This window comes from Pinus tabuliformis, chromosome 6 (genome assembly GCF_031772625.1).
Source record: "Pinus tabuliformis cultivar Carrire ecotype Pingquan chromosome 6, CPIR1, whole genome shotgun sequence".
NCBI classification, from domain to species: domain Eukaryota; kingdom Viridiplantae; phylum Streptophyta; class Pinopsida; order Pinales; family Pinaceae; genus Pinus; species Pinus tabuliformis.
Genome location: NC_142292.1, coordinates 850,625,872 through 850,643,914, shown reverse-complemented (window position 1 = coordinate 850,643,914; position 18,043 = coordinate 850,625,872).

Genomic DNA, 18,043 nt, shown 5'->3' with positions numbered 1-18,043 from the left:
GGCCCCACCTTTGTACTTTAGCGCTCTTACCTTTTCCCGCCCGCAGTCCTCCGGTTCCCCCACTCGACTGGGTAGCGATGCATGATTAGTGCTAATCGCACATCAAAAACCTCGCCCTTTTTCCATTCCAGGACTCCCAAGGGCTACTTTGGCCTCCTGTGTGGTCTCCATGGGCCTCGGTCAGCGCGCTTTGACCGAGGTCCTCGTCGTTCCACGTCGGTTGCCATGGCCACTGGTTTAGGGTGTTTTTTATACTGTTTTGGATTTCATTAGAGATTTGTTCGAACTGATTTAGTTATGGTTCTTGACAGTCTTTCTATGGATCCAATTCGGATCACCACTACTCAAACTTATAAACAAGTGATGTTCATACTAATCTTCCATACAAGATAATTAGGTTTTCATATGGATAATCTTGAGAATGAATCACCTGCTTCGGTGCTCCTTTTCTTGCCCTATGTCAATTTCCCTTAGATTCAATGTAAGGGTTGTGCACTTATCTACAAGATTGAAAAGCAAGAAGTGAACTTCGGTAATGTTTGCCTAAGTCTGTAATTTGAAAGTTAAATACCACGAAATTAGAAATAGAAACGAAAAGATATATATGGGCTAGTAACTTGAAACATGTTTTGATTCATCAATGCATTCTATGTCTAGAAATGGAAAACTATTGTGGTAATTCAGTACCTCCTTGGGATTTTCCAGCATGCCTACAATGGTTGCTTCGATTGCATTTTGGTTCTCTATTCTGCAAGCTCGAGCTACTAACAATAATGAAGTTCCCTTTTCAACGTCCTTACAGAATACCTTCTTCATTAATGATCTGTCGAAATTATGGTGTAGATTTGCAACTGGTAGTGAAATTTCAATCAAAATCAAAAGACACAAACCTACTCTACTACTCTGCAGAATTCAATTCACAATTTAGAACATCAATCACAAACATGAAATTAGAAATAACACACACGCACATAGTATACTTCTAGGGGAAAACAATCTTCTAAAAACCCCTTTGTCTGCTTGCATTAATATGATGAATAGAGATGTATTACAATTGCTATCTCAATCTGAGCTCAACCTACAAGTGAATAACTTATCTCTTTTCTCACTAAGAAGCTTTGACCCATACCTAGTCAATTTTTTCCTCTGCTTGATCCCCTATTCCTTGCACGATTCCTTGAGAAATTAGGCCCCTATTATTTAGGAAATTCCTCCAAAATTATTGCACAATTCCTAAGGTTGATCATCAGACTGCATGAAACACCTGTACACTCAAGACTAGTCTACAACTAATGTTACATTGCCTTAGAATCTCCACCATAGTTGGGGAACTCAAATTCTCTACATTCACTAGCTATTTTTGGTTGATTGATCCATTAACTGGATGATCATTGAGTTAGATCGAAGTCTCACTACACAACTGACTTTCCACTAGTTCCTTCAACAATTGGAACTAGTTTAACTAAAAACCATTTGAAATAATTGACCTCGATTGCTACAAATTAGCAATCACACATGCTCAACTGAACTCTAACTCTTGCAACTCAAATTTACTAAGCTAAATAAGTGACAAGAGCCATGTAACCTCAGTTAATTTCATCCAAGTTGTTTGCTGATGTGGAAATTCAAATTTTCTCAATTTAATCAAGGCAAAATCAAATTGAAAATTTCTTGCTGCATTTTTCAACACTACCTCTCAGCAAGAAAGGGATTATCAACCACCCCTATCTTGCACCTGTGGAACTTGAACTTCCCTCTTGACAAGGCCTTTGCCAATATGTCAACATCGTATTCCTATATCAGAATGTATTGTATCAACATTATTTGCTTCTGCACATAGTCCTGTAAATGGTGATACCAGATATCTATATGCTTGGATCGATTGTGAAATAAAGGATTATTAGAGATCTTAATGCAACTCTGATTATCACAATAGATCACAGTTGGATCGATCATCTGACTAAATAATCCCACAAGTATCATTCTCATCAAGATCTCATTTTATGTTGCTTGACTTGCAGCCATGTATTCTACTTCTGCCGAGTTGAACGCCATAGATATTTACTTCATGTTGTAACAACAAATAGCTACAGACCTAACACTGAAAATTCCACCTGATGTAATCTTTCAATCTCATGGAATCCTCGCCCAATCTACATCTGTGAAGCCACACAACTTCACTCCCTCTATCTGTCTGTACCATAGTCCAAACTGGGTACTGCTTATGAGGTACCGTAAAACATGCTTAGCTGCCTTCCAAAATAATTTGGTTGGCCTAACCATAGCTTTGCTCACCTCATTGACTGCATAGCACATATATGGTTGCGTGTTCACAAGATGCATTAGTGAGCCCACTAGCTGTCGATAAATGGTCACATCCACTTCTTCACCAGAAGTGGCGTCCTCCTTCCTCTAGTTGGTTACCAGAGTTGTCTCCATGGGTTTACAACACTCCATGATGAATCTCTGCAATATCTCATTCGCATACTTTCCTTAAGACACAAACAGTTCCCCATCGCCTTGCAATACTTCCAACCTGAGGAAGTAGTGCATGAGATCTATCTCCTTCATTTCAAATTCCCTTGCAAGGTCCTCCTTGCAATATTTGATCAGCTGCTCATAACCAACTAAGATCAAATCATCAGCATATAAGACAATAATAAGAAATTTACCTTCTACCAAGATGTGATAGAGGTTTGCATCTACTTCACTTTTGGTGAAGCCTAAACCAGTGAGATAACTATCAATCTTGGTGTACCAAGCACAGGATGTTTGTTTGAGAGCATATAATTCTCACTTGAGTCTACACACATGAGACTCCCAATTAAATATTTCAAAACCTTCTGGTTGCTCGATGTACACCTCCTCCTCAATAACCCCATTGAGAAATGTCATTTTTACATCCATCTGGTGGATCTTCCACTCCATTTACACAACTAGTGCAAGAATTGATCTAATGGATGAGTACCTTTCTATAAGAGAAAAGGTCTCCTCATAGTCAATTCCCTCAACTACAGAGTACCCCTTGGCCACAAGTCTTATACTTCTCTATGCTTCTATCTGTTGCATGCTTAACCTTGAAGATCCATCTCGAACCCATAATTGATTTATCTGTCGATATTGGGACCACTTCCCAAACATTGTTCTTTGAAATGGATTTGTATTCCTCCACCATTACATCAACCCATACATGTTTCTCTATTGCTTCCTCAAAACAGGATGGCTCAGTCTCTACAAGCTCAATCATTAAAGACATGTAGTCAGTGTACCGATTAGGTGACCTCCTCTACCTGCAAAAATTTGGAGGTCCCACATTCTCCCTTGCGTCCTGCAAAATTGTATGAGCTTCCTTGGTTCTTTTTCTGCCTTCTCTGGATGTTTCTAGTTGAGTGGATGTATCCACTCTCTTCTCTACTTGTGGCTGATCTACAACTTCCTGAGGGTCCTCCTTTAGAGCTAAAATCTACTCTTCTAGTGGGATCTGAAGCTCCCTCTTAAGAGAGCATCGTATCACTTTATCCTCATCAAATTTTACATCCCTTTTGCACAACTGTCATTCTGAGGGAAGGTAAGTATGCAGAGTAGTTGTGAGGAGTTTTTGTGTAACCCACAAATACCGCCAAAAAAAATTTCAGCTCAAGCTTCTTCCTTTATTCTTTGGATACATGGCAGTAAACGAAGGCTCCAAAAATCCTAAAGTGTGACGCATCCATCTTTCTCTATAAGAAAGCCTCCTTAGGTGTAAACATACCAAGAATTCGATGAGGACTTTGATTCTTCAAATAGATTTTTGTGTTGCATGGCTCTACCCAGAAATGCAGTGGTAGGCCTTTGTCATACAACATAGCCCTATCATCTCCCACAATGTTACGATTCTTTCTCTCATCCACCCCATTTTGTTGTGGGTTTTCGGGTGTTGTCAACTATCGTTGAATGCCTTTTTTCATATAGAAATTTTTGAATTCATTTGACACGTATTCACCTCCATTATCGCTCTTGAGAGCCTTCACCTTCTTGCCAATTTCTTTCTCAATCAGTACCTTTAATTCCATGAACTTGGAGAATGTCTTATCTTTCTTTCACATGAAGAAGATCCAACACTTCCTTGAGAAGTCATCAATAAAAATGACAAAATATTTGTGTCTGGAAGTGGAGGCTTTCAAGAAAGGTCCATATACATCAAAGTGGATCCTTTCCAAGACTACATGTGCTTTTCTGTCCCGATCATGGAATGTGGATTTTGCATACTTCCCCAAGGTACATCCTCTGCATACATCTTGATGCTCAAGTACTCCTTTAGGGAGGCCATTAGTTATTTTTTCCATAATCCTCAAAGTGTCATGATGAAAATGGCCAAGTCTTTTGTGCCAAAGTTCACCGACATCACGACCCTGCACTTTGTCTACCTTAGTGCTTAATGCAGCACAATCTTCCACATCTAGATTATATAGGCGAACATTGATCTGCTTCACTTGCCCCGTGGCTATGTGTCTTAGGAATTCTTTCCCTTTGCTAAAGATCACATCATAACCGCAATGTTCCAGAACTTCAACAATGATGAGATTTTTCTTTAGGCATAAAATGAATATGACATCCTTGAGTCTGGGAGGGGATCTTGACTTCCTTTGAAAGGTGATTGTACCAACCCCAGTCGTGTTGTACCTTCCATTGTATCCTAGCTTGATGTCCATCTGCAACGCTTTCTCCTCCAGGTCACTTGAAAAATCTCTACACCTTGTCATGTGGAATAATGCACCTGATTCCAAGGGCCACACACTCCCCATCAATGTGCTGGTCATCCATGCGATAAGGGTAAAGTCAAGCTCGAACTGTGAAACCAAGGCTTCACTTATTGCTCCTCTTGAGGTCTTCTTTCTTTCCCCTTTGTGTGGACACTTCGAGGCATAATTCCTAAATTCATGAAAATGGAATCATTTAATTTTAGAAAAATCTTTCTTCTTTCCCCCTTGGCTAGACTTTGGTTTGGATTGAGATTTCTTCCCTTTTCCCTTCTTCCCCTTTCTAACCAATGAAATTTTTTCTTCATCCTCTCCCTTGGATGGAGTGCCATCTCTAGTATTCTACCTTATTTTATCCTATTCCAAATAATACCATAATCATTCCCAATTCGATAGTTTCTCCCTCTCGTTCACCGAATATTGGTAGCTATGCCAACTCTTAGGAAGGCCTAGAAGGGCTAGGCTTACCAAGTCATCTTCAGCAACATTAAAAACAACCCAACCAAGTTCATCACGAACTTTTGTAAATCTTCTCAGATACTATGGGATAGTGTCATTCTTCTGCATCTTGATATTTCAAAGTTTATCCTTGAGTCCCAGCTTCCTGTGGTCACTACTATTCTCGGAAAATTATGTCAACGCTTTCCAAATTGGGAATGGAGTTTCTTTCCCATGGAGATTTGAGACAATGTGATCCCGTACTCCCTCCAAGATTATTCTCCTCACCTTGGCTAAATATTTCTTCCATTGAGCAAGATTTTGGGCATCATATGCCTGTGGTTTTGCAACATTTGTCTTGATGTATTCTAGCAATCCATTGTCATCCAATATTTCCTCTATACGATCCTTCCATGCGATGAAATCAGAGCTACCTTCCAAGGAATACTCTAGCCTTTGCCCATTGAAGGTCATTTTCCCAACTCTATAGAGATCCTGCTACACTGAACTACAAATTCGATTCTCCTGAGAAACAACTTTGACATTCCTGCTCTGATACCATGTACAAATTATGGTGTATATTTTCAACTACTCATGAAATTTTAATCAAAATCAAAAGACACAAACCTACTCTACTTCTCTATGGAATTCAATTCACAATTTATAATATTAATCACAAACATGCAATGATAAATAACACACATGCACATAGTATTTTCCAGGGGAAAGCAATTTGCTAAAAACCCCAGTTCTTGCTTGCATTAATATGTTGAATAGAGATGTATTACAATTGCTAGCTCAATTTGAGCTCAACTTGCAAGTGAATAACCTATCACTCTGCTCACTAAGAAGCACTAACCCGGACTTAGTAAATTTCTACCTTTGCTTGAGCTCCTATCTCCTTGAACAATTCCTTGAGAAATTAGGCACCTATTATTTAGGGAATTCCTCCAAAATGATTTCACAATTCCCAAGGTTGATCATCAGATTGCATAAAACATTGATACACTCAAGACTAGTCTACAATTGATGTTACATTGCCTTGAAATCTCCACCACAATTAGGGAACTCGAACTCTCTACATGAAATAACTATTTTATGTTGATTGATCAGTTAACTGGATCATCACTGAGTTAAACTAAAGTCTCACTGCACAACTAACCTTCCACTAGGTCCTTCAATAGTCGGAACTAGTTTAACTAAAAGAAACTTTAAATAACTGACATTGATTACTACAAATTGGAAATCACACATTCTTAACTGAAATCTAACTCCTCCAACTTGAATTTACTGAGCTAATTGAGTGACAAGATCCATGTCATCTTAGTTAACTACATCCAAGTTGTCTGCTGATGTGGAAATTCAAATCTTCTCAATTTAATCAAGGAAAAATCAAATTGAGAATTTCTTGCTGCATTTTTCAACATGATCGACCACAGGAAAATATTTTTTAGGCATATGATTGGTATTCAAGAATTTGAACATGAACATTGAAACTTTCCTATGACAAAAGGAATCAAAATAATTTAGAAATGTGAGAACAATGGTCCTATATTCATCCCTAAATAAAATAACCTCAATAAGATTCTTATCAACTGTTAGGTCCCTATAATATTAGTGTATCCTCCATATTGTTATTTTTGTGCCCCATGTAGCCACCATATTATTATTCTTGTTCCCCATAGAGTCCACTATTGTTATTGTTGAACCCTTACATTATTATTATTATGTAGGACCTTATTATATTGTGATCTATTAGACTCCTATATATACCAAGGAGGTCTTGTCATTTTTATCATCCAAGAACTTTTCATTTATGTGATGTAAAAGGAGTTTTCCCCCTCAAATAGGCTTATTTTCAAGTTGTTGATCTATCTTTTCTTCCTTTTTGTGATTTGGTTACATAACATTTGGTATCATATCTCTAGATTCTAGGGTTTTGCATCTTCAAAGAGGTCATCTTGGAATTTTTATTATGATTTGCGTCACCCCTTATTGTCATGGCATCGATACCATCTTTAAACGATGCGTCACCCATGACGAGGCTGAGAAATCTATAATCGAATGCCATGCTAGAGCATGTGGTGGACATATGTCTAGATATGCCACTGCCTAGAAGATCTTACGTGTTGGTTACTTTTTGCCTACTGTGTTTCGAGATTGCATCATTGCGTTCCAAAAGTGTCACTCTTGCCACATCTATGATTGTAAAACTCGTGCTCCACCTGCTCCTCTACATAGTGTTATCGTCGTTGGACCTTTTGCAAAATGGGGCATAGACTTTATGACATATAACCCTCACTCGGCAAGGGGTCATGGCTACATCATTGTGGTGGTAACTTATTTTACTAAATGGGATGAAGCAATGCCTACATATAATAACACCGGAAAAACATCTGCTTTATTTCTTTTTAATCATGTCATTGCTAGGATTAGTGTACCACAAGCCATTGTTATATATCATGGGAGACATTTCTAAAATCACATGATGTCTGAGATTACTGCCAAGTTGGGCCTTCAACATGACAACTCAACTCCCTATTACCCACAGGAAAATGGGCAAGTAGAAGCTATTAATAAAGTTTTGAAAATAATACTACAATGCATGATAGGGATCCACAAATTAGATTGGCACCTCATCCTTTATGCAGCTTTGTGGGCATATCGAACCTCTGTCTGGACTGCCATTGGATTCACACCCTTTCAATTGGTGTATGGTCTAGAGGCAATCCTTCCCATCGAATGCAAGATTCCATCTTTGAAGCTTGTTTTTGAACCTCTCCCCACAACTCCTGTAGAAGAAGAGTGTCTCTCTTACATATAACATGTTTAGATGAAACCCGATGCAATTCCGTAATGGAAAATGAGGCCTATAAGAAACATATCAAAGAAAAATATGACAAGAATGTTAAACCTCGTTCCTTCTCGGAAGGTGATATAGCCCTTCTGTACGATCAAGAAGTTGATAAGTTACGATATGGGAAATTCAAACCAATGTGGTTAGGCATGTACATAGTTAAACATGTTCTTGCAAAAGGGGCTTATGAGCTCATTGATTTTTATTGAATTCCCTTGGCACAACCCATAAATGGGTTATACCTCAAAAAATACTATGCTTATATCATCTTTGCGTAGTCACTGTGTACATATTGTATAGGTGTGTGAGTGTGTTTGCAATGTGTTTCCTTCGAAGTTTACTACTATCTCTGTTAATCTTGGATTATGTTTGATTTGTAGATGGTGACATCCCTTCAGCCATATGTTGGTTATGCTAATGGCGCTAGCCGTAATACTCATAATCTTTCCTCTGCAACGTGGGCTATTTATGCTCTGAATGACGAGTTAATCAGTTCATAAAGGATTTGTATCGGTCTCTCTACCAATAACATTGCTAATTATAGTGAAATGATCTCATTATTATCTAACATTCTTCCACATGGAATTTTCCATTTGATCGTCAGAGTTGATTCACAACTTGTAGTACTACATTTGAATAATGTCTATTCAGTCTAAAGTCCAACTATGCTTCGCATGTTTTTAAGGGTTCGCTTTCTAGAAAGACATTTTGATTACATCCAATATCAACACATTCCTAGAAGTATAAATACATTATCTAATTTATTGGTGAATTATGTTTTATACATATATTTGCAGCCTATGTAAACATTTCAATTCACATCACACATTGAACAAGAATAGAGTAAATAGGAAACATCAATAGATAATTGTATATATATAAAAGTTTGGTTTTATAAAAATTGTGTCTGAGACACATATGGCCACATGGCCTATACTATCAAAATACATGTAGACAAAATATGGCTCTATGGCCTCCTAGTATACTAGTCTAGATGGTGATCATAGTAATAGATAATCGCGTAGGAAACTTTGCACAACAACTGGTTGATGCACTTTGGAACTCTAATGTTGTATTGTTGTAGTCTCATAGAGATTTGATTGACCCTTGTCTCAGGTATTCTATGGTTCAATCCCTCAATGTGGCACTCAAACTCCTACAACAACTTGTGCTCCAATATGTGAAAATTGTGGTTCTCCTCATTGCTGAAGATAAGATGATCCCACTGGTTGAACATGCCCAATATCTACATGTGAAATCAATAGTTAGTATTTGATACATGAAAAACATAAAAAAAATTGTAGAATCTCAAAAAAAAAGAAAATAGTAAAATGGCGTTGTTTTACCTATATCTCCCCATTGTGTGCCTTTAGGTAAAACAAGCTCTAGATCTCCTCAGATGTTAGTTCTGGCATAGGGATAATCCTCCATCATAATGAGCTACATCCACAACCATCGGAATAAAGTAGGTGTGAAACTCATCGAAGATGGACCTGTGTGAAGAGACATGAGATCTACCCATTGTCTCATTTGTGGAACTCTGGGACCTAGAAGCCCAAGCTCAATATGCTGAGGTTGAAGTACTGGAATCCTCTCTAAAGAAAATGATACCAAAATGGATCCATATCCAAAGTTCTTCAGTCGACCATCTCTTTCCCTATTCAGTTGTTCCTTCATATTTTCCAACACCCCCTTGCTCCAGTTAAATACAGTAGGTTTTATACACTCCAACGCATACTGCATGTGGGACTTTTTGGCCAGAGGAAAGGTAGCACTTCCAGCCAACCGAACAATGATAAATAGGTTCATCCTGAGAGGTAAATGATTCACATCCTTAATATCTATTTTCATGTCCTTTGTTGGCTGAGAATGAGATCTATAGTGAGTAGTTATATAATCCTTAACAATTTCATCCCCTCTTCTCATCCCAGATAATGAGATAGGAGCTCCTCTATAAGATAATCCTATTAGAAAACAAATATCCTCAACCTCCATCCTGAGAGAATGTGCTCCAACTCTAAAGCATTTTCTTTGAATATCCCATGCCCTGACCAAATATTCCAACAACTCAAACTAAGCTCTCATCCCTGGAAGACAGAAAAACTTGAGTCCACAATTTCTTAAGGCTTGTATTATTGTTGGGTCATTGGAAGCTTCTAAATCTTGGGACTCATGTTATCTTTCTCTCTAAATTAGAACCATTTTTCTCTGGTAGATACCTGCAATATCATGAGAGAGACATTTATAAAGAATCTTATGCAAAAATTTGAGAGAAATTTAAGTGAAAATAAAAAAATTCATTTTTTGAACTACGCTCAACGTACTTGATTTTAAGAGGACATAGCACTTCAGTGCACCTCACCTATCTAGGAGGGTGCGTTGAGGCACTCTTCCTAGTGTTAATTGAAAAAGATCAACGCACTTTTTGATACCATTTGGGTGCGATGGACCTAGGGCGTAAATCTAAGACCCTAAAATCACTGAAACTCACAAAATTTTTCATGAAATAAAAAATGGAAACCATGAAAAGAAAGATAAAGGATAGAGCTTCTACCTAGAATTGACAACACTTGAAATGGTCCATCGGTTTGGTTGCAATCACTTGCTGAAGATTAAGGGTAAAAATCACTCAGAGCTCACTCATAAGAGGTATAAATTAAAATTGTAAAAATGAAAATATTTTTGGTCTATTTATGGTCAATTTTATTATTATTTTATTATATTTTTATTATTTTGACCTAATATTACCATAGTACACGTATTTTTAATCTTTGGATGGTGTTCTGAGTAGGTTTAAAGTTATTTGAAGGATCTTTTTGACGATTATAAATTCAATACAGGTCATTTTGATGAAATACCATACTTTTATTATTTTTTAGGGATCTGTAAAATTAGGAAAAAAGAACCCCCTAGAGTCCTCTTTCAGCTCTTTTCAAACTCCCTAAACATGAAAATATTATCGAGCACTTGTCTTTTCAAACTTGTTAAAGTAAAGAAAAAGATGTCTACTCTGTATAAGTTTAACCCTTTTCTGGACTAGGATAGACTATTTACAAAAAATGAATACTTTAATCGAACATGATTAAAAGGTTCTGCTTGGTATTGTTTTATGCCCTTTTGGACTCAAGAGGCTAAATATAAGAAAAGGAACCTTTGGAGTTTTCTTTTTCACCTCTTTTTCAAATTCTCTAAACATGAAAAAGGAGTCGAGTTACACCTTCGCTAGACTTGTAAAAGCATTAAACAATGTTGGACTTGTCGAACATGACGAGACTGAACCAATCCTTCTCAGGGTTCGTTAAAAATACCCAGAGAGATTCATCAAAAGGATGAATTATAGATCAAGCATATGTTATCCTCCTCAAGCTTGTCAAAAATAAAGAGGTACTAACCATAAATGGTTTGGGAAATTGGGAAACCAGGTTACTTAACCTATTAATGGCAGTGAGTCACTTTTGAACATGATACTCTTTCACTTCATCTCTATGACTGTTGGGTTGGGAAATTTTCTTGCCTCTTTCGTTAATCATACCATGTTAAAATCCTCCACATTCACTTTTGGGTCAATGCTGAAAACTCCATAAAGTGTCGTTGATATGTTTAATATAACTTATTCAATTGATATTTGCCACAATACCTTTAAGCCTACATTCATGTCTTTCATTCTTGAACCAGTTCCACATCAGAATCATTCAGTCTCAAATATTGATTCCCATTTTTCCATTGATGGGGGATACATCAATTCCCTCCTGCAAGTCACCTCCTATTGACATCAACTCATTATCTAGAAAGTTGACTTAGAAACTCCCTTTCATACCTTGGGGCTTTCATGCATCAATGACAAGCTTCCTTGCTCTCAGCAACATGTCCTCATCACTACCCTTTGACCGTAAGATTTTTGTGGTGTTCGACTTCAACTCATCTATTCACACCACATAGATTTTACTATAGTACCTTGAGAGACATTATCATCATCGGTGGTTTCTCTCGTGTTTGTTAACGACTAACATCATTGACTGGTAATTAGATGGTGTATACCATGTTCGACTTCAACTCATTTATTCACATGGTTAGACTCGTATTATCGAGTGAATGAGATAGAAGACCTCAAATATAGTTTCATCCATCTGGGCTACATTTTAGGATTCATGCAAGATTAAAAAGTATGATGGATATGATCATTTAGACAATCATCCAAGCATGGGTCCACACTATGTTGTCAATGGATGAGACTTCTTGATCATTGTACAAGTAATATTGGCTTATATGATGAGCATGGTTATGCCTCCCTCAACAATGATATCATGATGATAATATGTATTGTAACATATGATTGATCTCGACTAACTTGTTATTGATCTAGACTTGTCATAAGGTAAAGCACTTTAGGGGGAAATCTATTACAGGCCATTTTGTCACATCAACCCAAAAGGCCTGAAAATCGGATCAATCAACATCCATGAACACTTTTTCGTAATCCCTTTTCAAAGCCCTAGGCATCAATTCTCCAAAAAGTTTGAGTTTTTGGGTTTATCTGGTGAAAAACCATATTTTTAGACTCAACGCATCCTATGTTATTTCCCAACAATGTTGGGTGCAAGTTTCTCTATTATGTACCAGCGTTGATTAGCACCAGTTGCTCCCTTCTGCAGGTGTACCAATTCTAAAAATTCGGGAAAATTACAAATATTTTCAAAGCCTCTTCTAGAAGCTTCTAAGGTGGTTTTAACTATTTACCATAGATAGAGATCTTGAATTCCTATCTGATATTATCTTGGAGACCTTATCTCTTATCCCTTGAGCTTAGCCTCCCCTCATATGTGGATCTCAAGCCTAGATTGGAAAATCCTAAACTACCATGTTTACCCTATCAATTTATTACCTCCCATAAAGTCTGGGTTGGGTTTTGGAGATTGCTAGTGCCCTCATGTTGCTTCTTTGAGCTTAAGGAATCATCATCTATTTGCATCAGGATTGAGTGTGAAGGTTTACTTTGTGACAAGGAAGGAAAAGTCAAGTGGGGAGACACATCTAGAAAGTCAGCTTCTATATATGGTTGTAATGCTCTTTTTTATTTATTAATACAAAAAACATCATTTTTTTCCTATACTTATGCTCTTGTATTTCAATGCCATGTTGACTCATTGAATAGAGATATTTGATTATGCCACATGGATATTGTAGTTCCTTTTCTTATTTTAGTCATTGTTGTAGGTTCCATTTATAATGCGTGGAGCTAGAATTGGAGCTTACAAGAAAAACAGAGAGAAGGACTTGCTTCAAATTCCATGTAGGTTCCTTTTTCGTATTATAATTTCTCTACGAAAAACATTGATTCTTTTTGTCTTCTGTTATTCTAGATCAAACCACTAGATCTAAGGAATTCATTTTTGTCCACAAAAGTGAAATTCCATAAAACATGATTGTAGAACCTATGTAGATTGTGCAAGGAATCATGGATATGAGAGGTTATCTCGACTTATGAATATCCAACTCAACCCATTGCATAGGTCATGTGTCACATATATTCCCATGGCTTAAACATGCATATCCTAGACATTTCTCGCATGAAATCCTATAGCTAATAATTCTACATAGGTTAGTAGTTGTACAATTCCTACAATTGATACAAGGAGCCCATCCTTCAATATCTCTTTAACCAGTATGCATACAATAACCTTAACAAGAAATGTTAAATTTTGGGTTCATTATTTATGTATTAATCTAATCATACACGACAACTAATAGAGCCATAATAATAAGAACTAAATTCAAACATAAATGCCACCCATGATAATCACCATTAAAATCATCACTACACGTGAATCACACATGAGACCCAAATTTGTTATCGAACCCTTTATTCATAATGATCAACAAGAGATAATTAAATGTAATACATAAGATTGAGAGAAGAACTCAGAAAACTTGTGCTCAATTAATACTTCTGGCCAATGCCATAATCTTTAGACCCATACAAGATTTCACACAACACAATATCTTATAATTCTTCATAATATTCCTCAATAAACTCATAATATACAAAATGGGATAGACTATATTGGGATAGAAACATTAGACCAGAATTCCCCATAAAAGCACTAGAACTATAATCGAGAACAAACTTCAAAACCCTTGATTAACAACAATCATCCCTTTTATCATGGAGGTTGATCAGATCTAGCATGGAGAATATTTTGTTAGCTCAGCCTACCAACTCATCCAACTATGTCATTCTCACACGTTCCCTCCTCAATTGTCTCACACTGCATTCCAAGAAAAATATGCAACCTCATCCCATGTTTAACTTCCCTAAAGTGTTGGCAGATACTTTGTCCCTCGTAGTGCAAAATGGTTACTACACATTCTCCCATTGAACATCCCTCCATCGAACCTTTGTGGAGTCTTATGCTCATGGTGTCTCCTCTATCCTGTGCAGTGCTCTCATTCTTTGGAAAATTTTTGAAAAAAACCACTGATGCCCCTTCCTCCTCAAAGTGTTTCCTCCACCTCCTCGTAGCCCCAATAGTTGGCATTCCATGTCAACATGCCACATCATCTAAACCTATCTATACTACATGTCAATGTGCCATGTCAACGCGCCATGTCAACATGGTCATCAATTACCATGTCACCAACATCATTTTACCTACAAAGTTTGGGGTTTGTTCCATATAACCATTGCATGGTTTATTGAGCTAGCATTTGAATCTAGGTTTTTCCAAAAGGAGAAATTTAAATAATTTGTGTATTCTTGGACTTCCAAATTCCTGCAAACAAAAAAAAATTGGATCCTTGAGATATCCAAATTCTATCAATGAATGTGAAAGAGTTCTGGTAACCAATAAAAGATGTGAGCTGTTAGATTCTTGAGCTTCTGGATATCTATATTTTATCAAATGAAGGGGAATATTCTTAGTAATCGATGAGAAGGAAAAGTTTTGGATTCTAATCTTTAGCCCCTTTCATTTATTTATCATTAGTCGCAATCATTGCCAACCCATACGGCTAAGGGCTATAGCCAAAAGTTTAAGCCTAAACAAACGACATTGTATTGTTACATAAATGGAATGCAAGCATAAATTCCATAACAAAGAAGAATTTAATCAAAAACTTATATATTATATGTGGAAACATTCTAATGGGGTAAGAAAATCAAAATGCATATCTTGAAATTTAACAAAATTATGACCAAATGAACTTTCAAATGATATTTTCATAAAATATATTGGAAGAAAACATAAAACTCTCTATCTTAGGAAACTACCAATAAAAAAATTGTCTATTTTTTGAAAGAGGTGTCATATAAAAAGAGAGGAGGATTATGTAACGATATATTAAAATATTTATTCCACTTCCCCAATTCCACAAGTGATATAGAAAAGAAAATGTAGATTTATGTAATATACATTCTTTCTAACATGTATCAAAATTTATAGATTTAGTACTTCAAATGACACGTCAATTTTCTAATTTTTTACTCATAACATATTCAAAATATAGAACTAAAATAATTCAATGAATTATTAGATGTAGAAATTGAAACTTCTCTAAATGCAACATATGATCAACAAAATGCAGTAGACTGAGCAATTTCCACCCAACTGTAGGTACTTTGTTGTAAAACTCCAAACTTTAACCAGGTCATGATACCACTAGGGCAAAGTAGGAATAATGGTTATGAGTTTAGTCTACAAAGAATCCAATCATGATAACTTCCATCGCAAAGTTTTCCAAAAGACAAAGTAAGTACATGCACCCACACTACCAGCTTCTCACAACACAAGCAAACTTCCTTCTTTGTTTCTTAGTCCCTTAGAAATATTTTCTTCTAGTTCTTTTTAGTGAGGAAATAGATAAGTCCAACCAATGTCACAAAACTTCCTTGAATATTTGTTGGTTTCCTAGCTCTTTCAACAAGTATATTTACTTTATTTCATACTTGTTCTTACCTTTATGTTCGTTGCACTTTGTTTTCTACTCTTCCCATCTCTAAAATTTCTCTTCTTTTCTTTGTCTTTTACTAGCCTCCTTCTCAATCGAATTTCCCATGCATCCCTCCTAGCATGAAGTCTACCCTGATACATTTTGCTCCAAGAATGTAGGGGATACACTTTGCCCAAGTATAGCGATAATGACTTAACTCTAATTAGTTTTCTCCGCTATTCATAACTTAAATTAGGCGAAGATGATAAGATAAGATAGATATAAAAAGCAATAAATAATATATTAGAACTCACTATATTTTCTCACTTGTGATATCATAACCTCTATAAGCATCATCATTTTATTAATTGCAAAAATAAGAATATTTATATCTATCTCATAGTAATCATTATAAGGAAAAAAAAGTTACATCATAATTATATTAAAATCTACATTTCTCCATAAAAATTGAATAAATAAACTTAATATTTAATAATAAAAAATATGTATTTGCTCTTTGTAAAATTATAATGTTAAATCAAAATATCAAAACATTACATTTACTTAGAATGTTATACCTGATTATGTTACATTTACTTAAAATGTTATATCATAGTTATGCTAGAGTATATATTTCTCCATAAAAATGGTATAAATAAATTTAAGAAAAATTGCCGAAATAAATTTTAAAATTAATAATATGTTTTATATAAAATTTAAAAATGAAAGCATTGCAATTCTCAATTTGAAGACAAGTATAAGGTCATTCGGATTCATTATTATTTTGAAGCATTATTGTTATATTTTTATTTTTAAAAACTTTAGACCAACAAAGGTATTTATATAGATCACGGTCTATGTTTTTGAATTGTGAGTAATTGAAGTACTCTTGCTCTTTTGAAGCATTATTAGACACATTATTGTTATACTTTTAGTTTTAAAAACTTTAGGCCAACAAAGGTATTTATATAGATCACTGTCTAGGTTTTTGAAATGTGAAGCCATTGAAGCACTATTATGACATGTGTAAACCCTTGCTAAAATTATATTTATAGAATTATATTTTAAAGATTTGCACTTGATATAGAGTTTATAGAGATGATTGTGTATGTTTTTGGTTTTATTTTTATTTTATTTTTTTTATCTGTGTTGAATTTAAGTGGGGATAATTTTAATTTGGAATAGAATAATGATTTAAATATAAATCTAATAAAGATATTTATATTAATAATTATTTATATTATTTTATTTTAATTTTAATTTTAAGTTTAAGTTGAAGTTGGACCAGAACTACTGTCTATATTTTCTTATTGTAAAATCATTGAAGCACTATTATGACATTTTTAAATCCATACAATTATATTCATAAAATTATATTTTGAAATCTTGCACTTGATATAGGGTTTACAAAGATGACTGTTTATGTTTTTTGTTTTATTTTTTTAACTATGTTGAGTTTAAGCTAGCTAGTTTCAATGTTAGATTTAGGATAAGTGGGACACTATTATTAAGATTGTACAAAGTCTATTAAGATTGTGCAAAACCCTTTTAGTGAGATTTTTTGCAAAGCCCATTAAAATTGTGTAAAACTTCAAGTGAGATGTCCATTAAGATTGTGAAAAACTTTTTAAGTGAGATGTTTTGGGTCAAATTTAAATTCACTTTAAAATAATGAAATAACCTAATAGAAAATAAACTTAACACCAACCAATTTATTTACACCTCATGGACAGATCTGAGACGATTAGCTACTGGGTTCGTGTGGCGGGGTGAGATCCCACGGATCCTCACTGGTCTAGAGTCTGGATATGAAACTGTATCAATTGTTCTCTTTGTGCCCATGTCTGAGAGGTCCCAGCGTTTGGAAACATTCTTCCATATTGAAGGTTCATTACTATCATACATGCATCATTACCAATATGAAGAGTTGAATATTTTAATGGGATGGTTTATTCATCTATTGTTGTGGGGCAATCTCATTATTAGTTTTATTTTGGTGGGTTTGTTTGGAATTTTGTGATTATTTTTTAGGGAGATTATGATTTTTTAGTTAATTTTTATATTGTGGTAGTGATTTTTAAAT